General features: G+C 34.7%; 1 protein-coding gene across 1 annotated transcript in view; it reads right to left on the bottom strand.

The window, feature by feature from the left end:
- Positions 1-13,143, bottom strand: part of DPYD (dihydropyrimidine dehydrogenase) — a 957,062-nt gene that overhangs the window by 854,650 nt on the left and 89,269 nt on the right. The window lies entirely within an intron of this gene.

Here is a 13,143-nt window from a genome sequence, read left to right as displayed (position 1 = left end):
GCACAGGATAGATAACAGTTTACTAGTTAAGTGGGGCATCATACACAATACTGACTGACTTCTTTCTAGATGTGCTATACTTTATAATGTAGGAAAAAAAGAGGAATCCAATATACACGTTTAGACCAAATTAATATCCATAAATATTGTGCATGCAACAGTCTGTATTTGGGTCTGTGACACCACTGTGACAAATATAATGAGCAATTAAATTCCCAAGTGCTCAGATTTTGGCAGCAATTAAAGTGGAAACTAGAAACTAAGCATCAAAAAGAACTGGTTCTGGTGGCCTCCTGCCAAATGAATCCCCACGGGTTGAGAGAAGGTCTAAAGTTTCAATTGTGATAAATTTTACAGTGTTTTATATCTCATCTGTTTTAAGGATTGTATAAAATATAACAAAACAAATGAGCAGAATATCAACAGCAACCTTGGGGCAACGTAATACACAAGAATACCTCTCAATGCTGACAAATTTAAACAAGATCATTGAATTATCTTTACTTGAACTAAACCAAGCAATAATAAATTCAACCAAATATCTACTAAATCACATGCTGGATGGGACAGAAAAGAAGCAAAAAAGTTAGCAAATTACATTATTAAATAAAATAATTGATGGTATTACCATATAATTTAGTTTTTATAAGGACTACATTTCCTTTATGAAATAATCACAATAACCAGAACTAAATAAATTGGATCTAAAATGTATATATTAACCTAAATTTTTTTAATTAGTTAATTAATTTTAATAAATGAGGAAACAGTTGTATATTGTTAAGGTCACAGAGAGTTAATGGCACAGCTACTAGAACTTTAGTGTCATACTTACTAAATAACAAAAGCTGAAATTAATCATTTAAATTTCAATTTAAAAAAAAAGAAATTTGAAAATCTACTATTTTTTTAGGCATCATACTAAGCATCAGGGATATAAAGTTGAATAAGAAAAGACCCTCATATTGATCACAATCCAATGATAATATACAGAAGGGAGAGGAATTAATTCTCCTAGAGTAGAGATGTCTAGGTTCATGACTTCTAAACATATCTCTGAAGCGATTCAAACTTTGCCAGATTAAGAGGGCTAAGGAGGGGCGGCGAGAGGGAAAGGTAGTAGACTTGGCCCTAGCCGCAGACCTTGGCATCACTGTCTACTGGTTATATGTCCTTGGGCAGGGCACTTAGTTTATCCTGAGCAAAATATACTTGAACCTTCTAGAGCTGTCAGCCTAATTAGATGAGGTAATGTATGTAAATCACTTAGTACACTGAACAAATAGAAGGTTTTCAATAAACAGAGGAAGCGAAGGAAAAAAATAAAGAGGAGGAAGAGGAAGAGTATCTATGAACCCCACCATAATACTATCAGATATCATAACGGATCAGATGCTATGGAGTGAGGTAGAAAAGGGTGCACTTCTCATGTTGTCCAAGTGATTCTAATGAGTAATAAAGCAAAATAAATACAGTCTTTATGAGAAAACAAGACCTTTAACTTCTTGATCATAAGATCCCTATGAGAATATAATGAAAAATCAAGATCCTTTTCTCCTAAAAAATGGTTGCTGTTTAGTCATTAAGTCGTGTCTGACTCTTTTGCAACCCCATGTGACTGTAGCCTGCCAAGCTCCTCTGTCCATGTGATTTCCCAGGAAAGAATACTGGAGTGGGTTGCCATTTCCTTTTCCAGGGGCTCTTTCCTGACCCAGGGATTGAAGCCAAGTCTCCTGCATTGGCAGGCAGACTCTTTACCACTGAGCCACCAGGGAAGTCCCTTAAAAACTTAAATATTCACAAAGCAGTCAATGCAGAAGATGTAAGAGAAATGGGTTCAATCCCTGGGTCAGGAAGTTCCCCTGTAGGGAGATATGGCAACTCACTCCAGTATTCTTGCCTGGAGAACATGGACAGAGGAGCCTGGCAGGCTACTGTTCATAGGGTTGCAAAGAGTTCAACACGACTGAAGCAACTTAGCACCAGCACAATATGCTATAATTTCAATAACCAATGGATCTCCTGAAGCCCATCTTTGGTCCTATGTCTATGTGCACCAAATTTTAACATCAGGAAGGATGATTTTGCAATGGACATCAGTTCAGTTCAGTTCAGTCGCTCAGTCATGTCCGACTCTTTGTGACCCCATGAACTGCAGCACGCCATGCCTCCCTGTCCATCACCAACTCCAGAGTCCACCCAAACTCATGTCCATTGAGTTGGTGATGCCATCCAACCATCTGGTCCTCTGTCGTCCCCTTCACCTGCCCTCAATCTTTCCCAGCATCAGAGTCTTCTCAAATGAGTCAGCTCTTTGCTTTAGGTGGCCAAAGTATTGAAGTTTCAGCTTCAACATCAGTCTTTCGGTGAACACCCAGGACTGATCTCCTTTAGGATGGACTGGTTGGATCTCCTTGCGGTCCAAGGGACTCTCAAGCATCTAAGCAATGGACTTAGATGACTTAAAAATGAAAGCTACTATGTTGTCCAAGTAAACTGAGAAGCAAGGGATCCAATAGCTGGCAAGTTTCTATTGTTTGATAATAATGCTCAGTTCAAGCATTCAAATTATTAATAAAAAATATGATGCAAAAGTCAATCTTGTTCCCAAGCTAATAATAAAAGCAAGTTATCCACTCATTCAAAGTTTATTTATATTCTAATACATGCCAGATGTGTAATAGTCACTGGTCACTGAGGATACATAGGCTTTTTAAAAAACAAAAACAAAAACCTCTTCATTTAAAAAAACACAGTATCAATCCAATAAGGAAACTGTTATCAGGCAAGTATGTTCCACATCCAGTGGAAGAATCCTTGCCATACATTAATCACATATTACTGCAATCGTTACAAATCTCAGCTGACTGGAAGCCAGCAGGACACCATATTTTGAAGGACTCACAGGGGATTATTATCAATAAGGCCACAAGTTTTATGCAGGCAATTATAAATTTATATTTCAAAATCTGAACAAGTAAAACAGCACGCTCTAAGTTATACCACTACAACTCGAAGGCAATTTAACATTGATTAATTATTTTCTTTAGGCAGTAAGGTAAATAAGGAAAAGGTAATACCAGTGCCTATGTTTTTCATGTAGTTAGAAATTCCTATGGTCTAAGTTTCTACAAAAAAAATGAGTCAATTAGATGAGCTTACTCTTCCAGTAAAATGTTGCTTTAAATCTTGGCACTCATCAAAAAGCCTCAAAACTAGCCTCACTGAAGTTCTTTACAGGAGAAGTAAAAAAGTAATAACTATATTCAGATTTTTTAAATTCCAGATGAATATTCTAATACCAATATATGATTTCCAGTTCTAATCAAGAGATTCATATTTCAATAGATAATTGCTTTTCCCTTTGGTACATCTTAACTAGTCTAATCCTTTCAGTGAACATTAAGACATAATCATATTTAGCTAATGTCATTTCAATAACGGTGGCCAGCTTACAAGCGGGGCCTGTTGAGGAGAATTTCATATGAGTAACAGTGAAATGGAATATAATACAGTATGAGTTGGAGGAGCTGTGGAAACAGGAACTCTGTTTTGAAGTTTCAGCTTTGCAACTACACTGTTTATATGTTCTTAGGAAAATGTTTAACATCTCAATCTGCAAATATTCCCTCATGAAACAAAGATATTAATGAAAGTGATAAAAGTAATGATAAATAATTAAAAGTGTTGTGAGGATAAATTAAATGAGATTATGTATGTGAAAAGTAAACAAGAAAGTACTGTTCAAATAGTGCTATACATTTTTAAATGGACAGACTAAATCTCATTTCCAGGCTCATACACTTAATCACAATGTGTTTTTGCCACATTTACCTTAAAGTATTTAAGATTTTAACTCTTATCCATGGTAAGAATTAAGTAATATTTTAGTACTTTCCCAAAGAAAGCAAAAGTTAAAATAAAAACAGTTCTGCAAATCCTACCTTAGCAAATTGATGCTAATCATCAATTCCTGTATCTAAAGGAAGTCAACAAAATTCAAGACTGAGTCTTTACTTTTTAATCTTAATTTCTTATTCAAATTACCACACAGTTCTTTACATAACGTATGATTACATTTTGAATGAATCTCACATGGCTTACAGGATAACCAAATGACAAAGAGCATCATTATTTCAACAAATACTGTGGAGTACCATGTGCCAGGCATTGCCAATCTCACATCGCTGCTGCTAAGTTGCTAAGTCACTTCAGTCATGTCCAACTCTGTGCAACCCCATAGACGGCAGCCCACCAGGCTCCCCCATCCCTGGGATTCTCCAGGCAAGAACACTGGAGTGGGTTGCCATTTCCTTCTACAATGCATGAAAGTGAAAAGTGAAAAATGAAAGGGAAGTCGCTCAGTCTCAAATTGCTATACAGACCTTAATATTTGCTTTCTGGAAGCCATTGTTATTTACTTATTCACTTAATCGTGATCAGAGGAAGGCTTTCAAACAGCAGTTGAAATTCTGCAGTCTATCGTTTCAACCAGGCATGTTTGCTCACCTTCAAGTTCTGTATGATAGGACCCATCTCATTTGCTACCAGGCTATATCATTTGCCACTCAGTTTGCTCCAGTCACAGTGCCTCCCTGCTGTTCCTTCTAGACAAAAGCACACTTTCTCCTCGGGTCCTTTGCACGTGCTGTTCCCTCTGTCTGAAATGTCCTGCCAAATATTCACAGAGTTTATACTCTCATCCCATTCAGGTCTCTGTTTAAATGGCACTTCTTTAGAAGCATCTTTCCTAACCATTGTCCCTAAAACTGAATCTCTCTCTACTTTCTCTGCCCCTTTCCCTACTTTCTATTCTTCTTCATGGCATTTATTATACCTAATATTATATTACATGTTACAGTATTTTTAAAAGACTGTATTCATAAAGGCAAGTGATTATTTTTTATTTATAAATATTTACTGTAGTTATGAAGGCAAGAGGCATGTTTTATTAATTTATTTACTACTGTATTTCCACATAGTAGTTAACCATTAAAGGCTTGTTGAGTGGATGGTCTAGGAATTTTCACATACATGAATCAGACACCGCTGCTGCTAAGTTGCTTCAGTCGTGTCCGACTCTGTGCAATCCCATAGACAGCAGCCCATCAGGCTCCACTGTTCCTGGGATTCTCCAGTCAAGAACACTGGAGTGGGTTGCCATTTCCTTCTCCAAAGCATGAAAGTGAAAAGTGAAAGGGAAGTCGCTCAGTCAGGTCCGACTCTTAGCGACCCCGTGGACTGCAGCCTACCAGGCTCCTCCATCCATGGGATTTTCCAGGCAAGAGTACTGGAATGGGGTGCCATTGCCTTCTCTGGAATCAGACACTAGCTTCAATTAAAAGTGCTAAATGATGTCAGTGAAGGCAGGTAGCTATCTTTCCCCCAAGAGACTTTCCACTGTAGCCTTATCTTGACAAATACATCACGGTCCAAATTTGGTTATTCAGTCTTGGCAAACTGTTAATTTTTTGTCAGTCCTGACAATGAGTTTGCCTTTCTTATTCTATCTCACATTAGCCAAGTTAATAGAAACAGAGATACAAAATTAGAGTGCAAATGCACTCATTTATTACATGAAACTGTTACATGAATGAGACTATTATGATAACATGAAGAGTGAAATTTAACTCTCAGGAAGTTCAATATGGAATAGCATATAAAAATCAATGTTCGTTAGGGAGTACAGATTCTAATGAAAAGAAATCAGACTTTCAAAAGTATTATTTATTTCATAACAGATGGCATAGAGCATTCTTGCATTCCACAAAGAGATCATACCAGTGATGTTATTTGACATGAATAGACACTGCCCTTGTTGAGCTTTGCAACGTATCCTATGATTGTACTAATGGACATTTAAGTAGAGTTAACCCAAACAAGTCTTCATCTGCCAGATGAATCTTGGAATTCTGTAAGATAACTTTCTAATATACATGCTCCTAAGTCACAACAAAATGCTATGTGGTGCCAAAACATAAATCGAAAAGAAAACTATTTGCAAGTCACTATAGTAAGAAAACAAGGACTTCTAATTAGGTGCATAATAACTTGCTAAAATATTGGGGGGGGTGGATGAGAAAGCAAAAAAAAAAAAAAAAGATGAGGAAAAAAACTGAAAGTACCAGAAACTGATGGTGTTTATAGAATCTGTCTGCTAAGAATAAGATAAATGGGGGAAAAGTTGAATTATAATCTACATTTGTATCATTTTCTCAAAACACTACTTCAATCCTAGTTCATTTCCAGCATTCTCAGCCAGTTCAGACTTATGATACTTACTAAATAGCATGGCTATATAATTTTTTTTTTTTTTTGATGAATGGCAAAAACTCCTTGGCCAAACTGACCTTCCTGTCTTCAATGATACAGTGGAAAACAGAATGCTACAGAAGAGTAGAAGCTATGATTACCACATTTGTCTCCTAAACCTGAGTGTGTGCACTCATATTAAAAAACCTCTTTAGCCCTGGAGTGCATGCAGACCACGGCTCACCATGAATTGGCTCCTTTTTGGCAGTTTCTTGCTGTGATCTTCAAACGAATGACAGAACTTTGTATACCTTCAAATACACTTCTGGAGGATATTTTGAACCCTGATATGCTACATGAAGCCAACAGGAAAAACCTAATTCCAAGATCAGAAATGTCCCAAAGTTCTGTGTTACATATTTATGAGTTAATTTTAATAAAAAGTATTTCTACCAAATGACAAAAATAAATTCATTTTCTTAATACTAATAAATTCATAGTACCCAGCATTTCATATACTAGTAAGTTCAGAGTACCAAGCAATTCATATACTGACTGATTTGTTATCGAAGAGAAGGATAGCCTAAGGTCTCTGCATTAAAATAACCATCAACCACATGATCGAACAGCTATTTACCTTTGTCACGTTGAAGCTTGAAAATACACTAACAGTTTTACTAACATTGGTATGCCTCCACTACCGTAAGTACCACCACTCGAAAGGCAGGGACACACAGCTGTTCTATGCAGGATACTGTGCTTGCAAGCATCCCCAGTAGTGTCTAACTCTTGTTGATCCCGTGGACTGTAGCCTACCAGGCTCCTCTGTCCATGAAAGTTTCAAAGCAACAATTCTAGAGTAGGTTGCCATTTCCTACTCCACGGGATCTTCCCAACCCAGGAATCAAACTCTCGTCTCTTGTGTCTCCTGCATTAGCAGGTGGATTCTTTACCACTGAGCCAAAGGGAAGCCCATATACAATAATGGTTTATGGTTTAGTCACTAAGCTGTGTCCGACTGCCGCAACACCATGGACTGGAGCCTGCCAGGCTCCTCTGTCCATGGGATTCTCCAGGCAAGAATACTGGAGTGGGTTGTCATTTCCTTTAGGGGTATACAGTAATAATCGGATTCAAAATTAAACATTTGATGTAATCTGGAGGCTTTAAACGGAGAAGGCAATGGCACCCCACTTCAGTACTCTTGCCTGGAAAATCCCATGGACGGAGGAGCCTGGTAGGCTGCAGTCCATGGGGTCACGAAGAGTCGGATAGGACTGAGCGACTTCACTTTCACTTTTCACTTTCATGCATTGGAGAAGAAAATGGCAGCCCACTCCAGTGTTCTTACCTGGAGAATCCCAGGGACGGGGAAGCCAGGTGGGCTGCCGTGTATGGGGTCACACAGAGTCAGACACGACTGAAGCGATTTAGCAGCAGCAGGAGGCTTTAAAATTAAATAATCCCTTCTCCTTATGAAGTTTATCTCTGAAGCAGTGAGTGATCTTCTGTCTATGAACACAATAAAATAGGTGTATCTGGGTAGATGAGGAAAACTCTGAGGTCAGGGTTGATAGCACTGGGGGAGTGGATTAACTCCATTGTTACTACTCTGGCATCAGTGGTGATTTTCTACATCTCAAAGACAATTTTAGATAGTTAAGCTTTTCACATGGAGGATTATTTTTAGAAATAACATCTACTTTAAAGAATTGTAAATAATGCTCTCATTTACTGAAGTTAATATGCTTATTCATGCACTAATTAATTACATAGAAAACACATGATTCTCAGTATTTAGCATTTAATCTTTAATATGTTTAATTTGGTCAAAATCTATAGAAGTCTATAAAAATCTACAGACCATATGGTTGTGTAAGGCAATGCATGATGTATTATAACAGTACCATATGGAGAATTCAAAATGTAAAGTTAGACATCAGGTAAACTCAAGAGATGTAAACATACTCTTTTCTCCAGTGCTGACAAGGACCAGTTACTTTAAAATTCTATTAACAAATAATTAAAATCTGCCTATGTATCATTTTAAACTATCTCAATTATCTTGTTTGGACTAAAACCCCTGAGGTCAGAGCAAAATAAGTCAATTTAAACAGGAAGGAGAAATTCAGTAGATGGAAGTGCTGGAACTGAACAATCTTCAGTGCATCAAAAATTTTAAATGAACATTACAAAAAAAAAAAAATTCAATCCAATTCTACATAAGTCTCCATAAACAGTACCTAAATTGATAAACTGAGTTTTGCTTATAAAAATATATAGCTAAGATTTCTCTATGAACACAAAATGTCTAGTGCTAGATAGATATCAAACAAACAAAAGACCCTAAGACAGTATTTCTAATCATTTATCATTAAAAGCACATGTGCATCTTAAATATGTAAGAAAAGATTAATAGAATCATTTAAGTTCTTGCGTTAAGTTAAAATTCAGAAAAGCAATCATTTTTAAGTCACAAAGATAAAACGTTCTAACATCCTTTTGGTTTTGAAGAAATAAAGGCTTTTACTTGACAGTTACTTACATAAATTTGTATCAAAAAGAGAAGTTGGCAGAGACTTTTAAATTCAGAACAATTGTCTATTAGTCTGTTTTTAATAATTTTTCGTTGGCATGTAATCCTCTTTAATTAGATTCCACTCTCTGTTGTTTCAAGACTCCATAAACTGGTGTCTTATATACCAGCTGCTAAAGCAGGAGTTACTGTCTAAATGATATTCACAATGAGTATTTAGAAGGTTTACAATTATACCCTTGCTAATAAATTGTGCTATTTTCCCCAACAATTTTAAGTGCTAATCTTCAGAAGGCATTTTAAAATTAGCTAAAATTCTGTCAAGAGATTTACAAAAATTGTTAGCATGAAGATAATTATGTCACAGTCCTTGGACTCCATCTCTGATTGTGTGCATAAATCAGAAAATGTCAGCTGTGTTTTCCCTTAATAATTATCCTTGCAGCAATATATTATAGTCTAAATTCCTATTATAATCTTTGTTTCTGGTTTCTAAAACATCAGACAATTATTTCAAAAGTTTGGAACTGATTAAATAATTTATATTCCCCAGAAAATAAGTGATTACCAGTCCTAAAATTTTAAGTATCAGTAATAAGTAGATCAATATGGAAAGCATAAATTCAGTGCTCATGAACATTCCATCGTCAGGAACTAAGCACTTGAATGTGATAACAGTTTTTGTGTTTTTTTTTTTAAATACCGATTAGGTAAAATTCTAACACAGCAGGTAACAGGCACATAGAGGTATAGAGTGGAATTGAAATTCTAAGACATATATCCTTTTTTATTTCAACACCAGAGACATATGAAAGACAGTAATTGTGTATCTCAAATATGTATCAAGTTTCTATCATCTGTTAATATATGATTTTTCTATTTTTTTGTAAAAAATATAACCTTAATTTCAGAAGGTATAAAATGAAAAATAAATTCTCTCCTTTTCTTCCAGTAATTATAAATTAAATGTGTGTTTTAATTTTTTTATAAAACAAATGGGACTAAAAGATGAAGTTTTGATATAAGCCTAGCTAGTAACCATAAAAGAAACCAAAGTCTTAGATAGTTATCATTACACTTAATTAATAGCTAATACCAGAGAGTAGTTTTAGTACATTTCTCACTATATCAAGCATTTCAGAATTATAAACATAAAAATTAAAATTCTCTGAATACGTCAATGCTATAACTTACCAAAATGACTGGATGTAATAGTAGTTAAAGGCATGCGGCTGAAAGTTGTGAGTATTCAAAGACTACTGAAAAAGGGATATCTTTTCCTGGAACATAAATTATATGAATGATATATTGGGAAAATGTTTGGAAATTCTGCCAGTCACTAGAACCAAGAGTGTCACATTTTCCATTTTATTCAATATTATGTCCTTTCCCTGAAATCTCAGAATGGAAAAAAATTATTAAGTAATTGGTAAATAATGGGGATTGAGTATTATTACTGAATTTAAATTTATAAACCCTGCAGCCACATCAGATTAACAGGACCATTGCTAGCCCAAAGAATGTAGGAGCTTGAACCAGTGATTTCAGCAGATTCGCATGATTCAATTTCCTAAAAAGTAAATTTATAACTTTAGATACCAGGCTTTTTTCTTCATCAATTAAACCAACCAGCAGATAAAACTCTTTCTCACAAAATACATCAACATATTCCTTAAAAATGTTTAGTAATACACATTATTAAGATAGAGAAAAGGAGGAGGGCAGGAAGAGAAGGGGGCGACAGACGACGGTTGGGTGTCATCACCAATTCAATGGGTTTGAGCAAACTCCTGGGAATAATGAGGGACAGGGAAGCCTGGTGCAGGGTAGTCCATGGACTCAGAAAGAGTTCGACATGACTGAGCTAATGAACAACAACAATTATCATGCCTCAGTCCTTTCTCAGTATACTCCTCAATAAAAAAAACATGCAGTGCATAAGTGAATTTGTATCTTTACGTTTAATATTTCTTTACTTTCAAATGTTATTAATAGTTAGATGTTCAATTGAAAAAGTAATATATGCTTCTTGTAAAATTTTTTTAAATACTTATATAAAAATTAATAATCTCCAACCCTACACTAACATCTATTGTAATTCTCTGTACTAGCCATTTTAAGCACAATTACTATCTTTCTATAGAGTTTTTCATGCTCACAGAAACATATACTTGATGCTGTAGTTTTTGTGTGTGTGTGTGTGTGTGGAGAGTATTTTTCAATGGAGGCCACTTTTTTAAAAAGTCAGCAATTTTTTTTTCACATAACATGAATATGTAGATCTCTTACCAGATCAATAAACATGTTTCTAAAATTCCAAAACTACATCAAATTTTCATAATTTTAATAATTTTATTAACAAGAGAAATGCAGTTTTATCCTAGCATCTTATTGCTACAAATATATACCACTGTAAAAGAGTGACGATGATAATTTTTCTTGTTGTGGGATAAATGTCTTCATAATGGAAATGTTAGGACTTATTTTCATTTTAATATACATAACTAGATTTTTCACCAAAAGTTTGTACCAATTCACAACTCACTGGCAGTATATAAAAGTGTTTAGTTACCTGAAACTTTGTTAACGCTGGATATTATTAATCTCATATATGTTTGCCAACTAAGACTGGAAATCATTTCACATTTACCTGACACTTCATGAGTTTGAGCATCTTTTCATGTGTTTACTTGTTGTTTATATTTTCTTTTGTAGATATTACCTATTCGTATCCTTTGATGTTTTTCTTAATCGCTTATGTTATAAACATATACCCAGATAATTGCTTATCTTTGGCTTGTTTAGGATACACTTTTCCACACAATCATTCTCTGTTATTTGTTGCTTGTTTTTAAAGTATATTAAAAATAATGACAAAATCTATAAGATTAAGCTAAAATGGATTTTTAGGGGAAATTTTATAGCATTAAAGAAATAACATAGGAAACAATCATAAACATTGATAATTGTGAAGTATTTAGAAAAATTCATAACAGAGAAAAAGAAAAGAGAATCCCTCCCCACTTGTCTGATGAAATGGGTAAATTTTTGAAGCCCAACACTGCAATATTTTGGCTGGATCTGCTTTGGGTCAGAAGGAAGCACTGAAGAAGAAAATAGGCTTGTTATTTATGTTTAAATCATAACATTTATATATTCAAATAACATCTGAATAACTAGTTGAGAACAGAGATTAACCAAATACTGTATTTTTCTTGAAGGAAAGCATGAACATCACTAATTTCCTTATTTTTCCATGTTTACCACTTCACCCTTTTATTTATGATGATGTGTTCATTTTCCAAACATTAAAGATAAAATAATCAGTTAAGAAAATTTCAGTTGACTATTTGAATTTTCTCCTTTTATTTTTTTATTATTATTTTAAAATATTGCATTAATTAGAAAAAATAAATGGAGTTGTGTGTACAATGTTGCCAAATCCATGAAAGGTAAAAAGATTCATAGGTATCTGGGCTATGCCACTTTGAATGCTCCAGGAGTTATAGCCTCATTCTCAATTTATACTTCATCTCCAAAAATTTGCTTCTTTTTCTTGACTGGCTTAAGCAGCAAAACAGTTATTAATAGCTTTAGTTATTTAAAAGTTTGAAGGAGCAATAGCATATTTTTTGATAAATTTTAATGAAATAGATAAGAATGTGTATAGCTGGCTTTCTCTGGTGAGACAAGTGTTGGTTCAAGAATTTTTCTTCATGAAGAAAAAATGCTGCCCTATCAGAGGTTAAAAACTGAAATAAGGTAAATCCACTTGAAGTCACTGCTCACTCTAACATGGAGATTTGCAAATTTGGCTTATTTAAACATTTTTACATGTTGGGGCATGATTCATTTAAAAAATTATAAGGAAAACAATATATATTTATGGTACATAACCAAAGTACTGCAATGAAAATGAAATTTGAAAACTGAATGAAGAGTGTTGATTATGTAGATTGCAAGGCTCAGATAATTTACATGTGATGAAAATTACAGTATCAGTTTTCAAATTAATGGCATTATCAATCATCACATTTCCCTGAATCAGTCCTTTTATGAGATTATCACAGAGACAAGAGAAGATGGACCAAAAGATTAGTGACCCTTTTATCCCTTTCATCTCATCACAAGCCACAAGTAGCTTAACTTGTCATCAGAAAATACACTTATCAAAATTTCCATCAGCACAGTCTGAAAATATTGCACTGCAAGGCTCTTTGACTTGATTCTGGATCTCTCTTATTAGTGATTATCTGGATGTACCTAGCAAGAAGTGAAGAAAAGAAAGTGATGGCATCTCTCCCCTACATAACTGTGTGAAATTGCCGATGCTGAGAAGGGTAAAAAAGAATAAT

Source organism: Bubalus kerabau, chromosome 6, assembly GCF_029407905.1.
Source record: "Bubalus kerabau isolate K-KA32 ecotype Philippines breed swamp buffalo chromosome 6, PCC_UOA_SB_1v2, whole genome shotgun sequence".
Taxonomy (NCBI): Eukaryota; Metazoa; Chordata; class Mammalia; order Artiodactyla; family Bovidae; genus Bubalus; species Bubalus kerabau.
The sequence above is the reverse complement of the archived record's forward strand: the minus strand, read 5'-3'. Positions and strand labels throughout refer to the sequence as shown.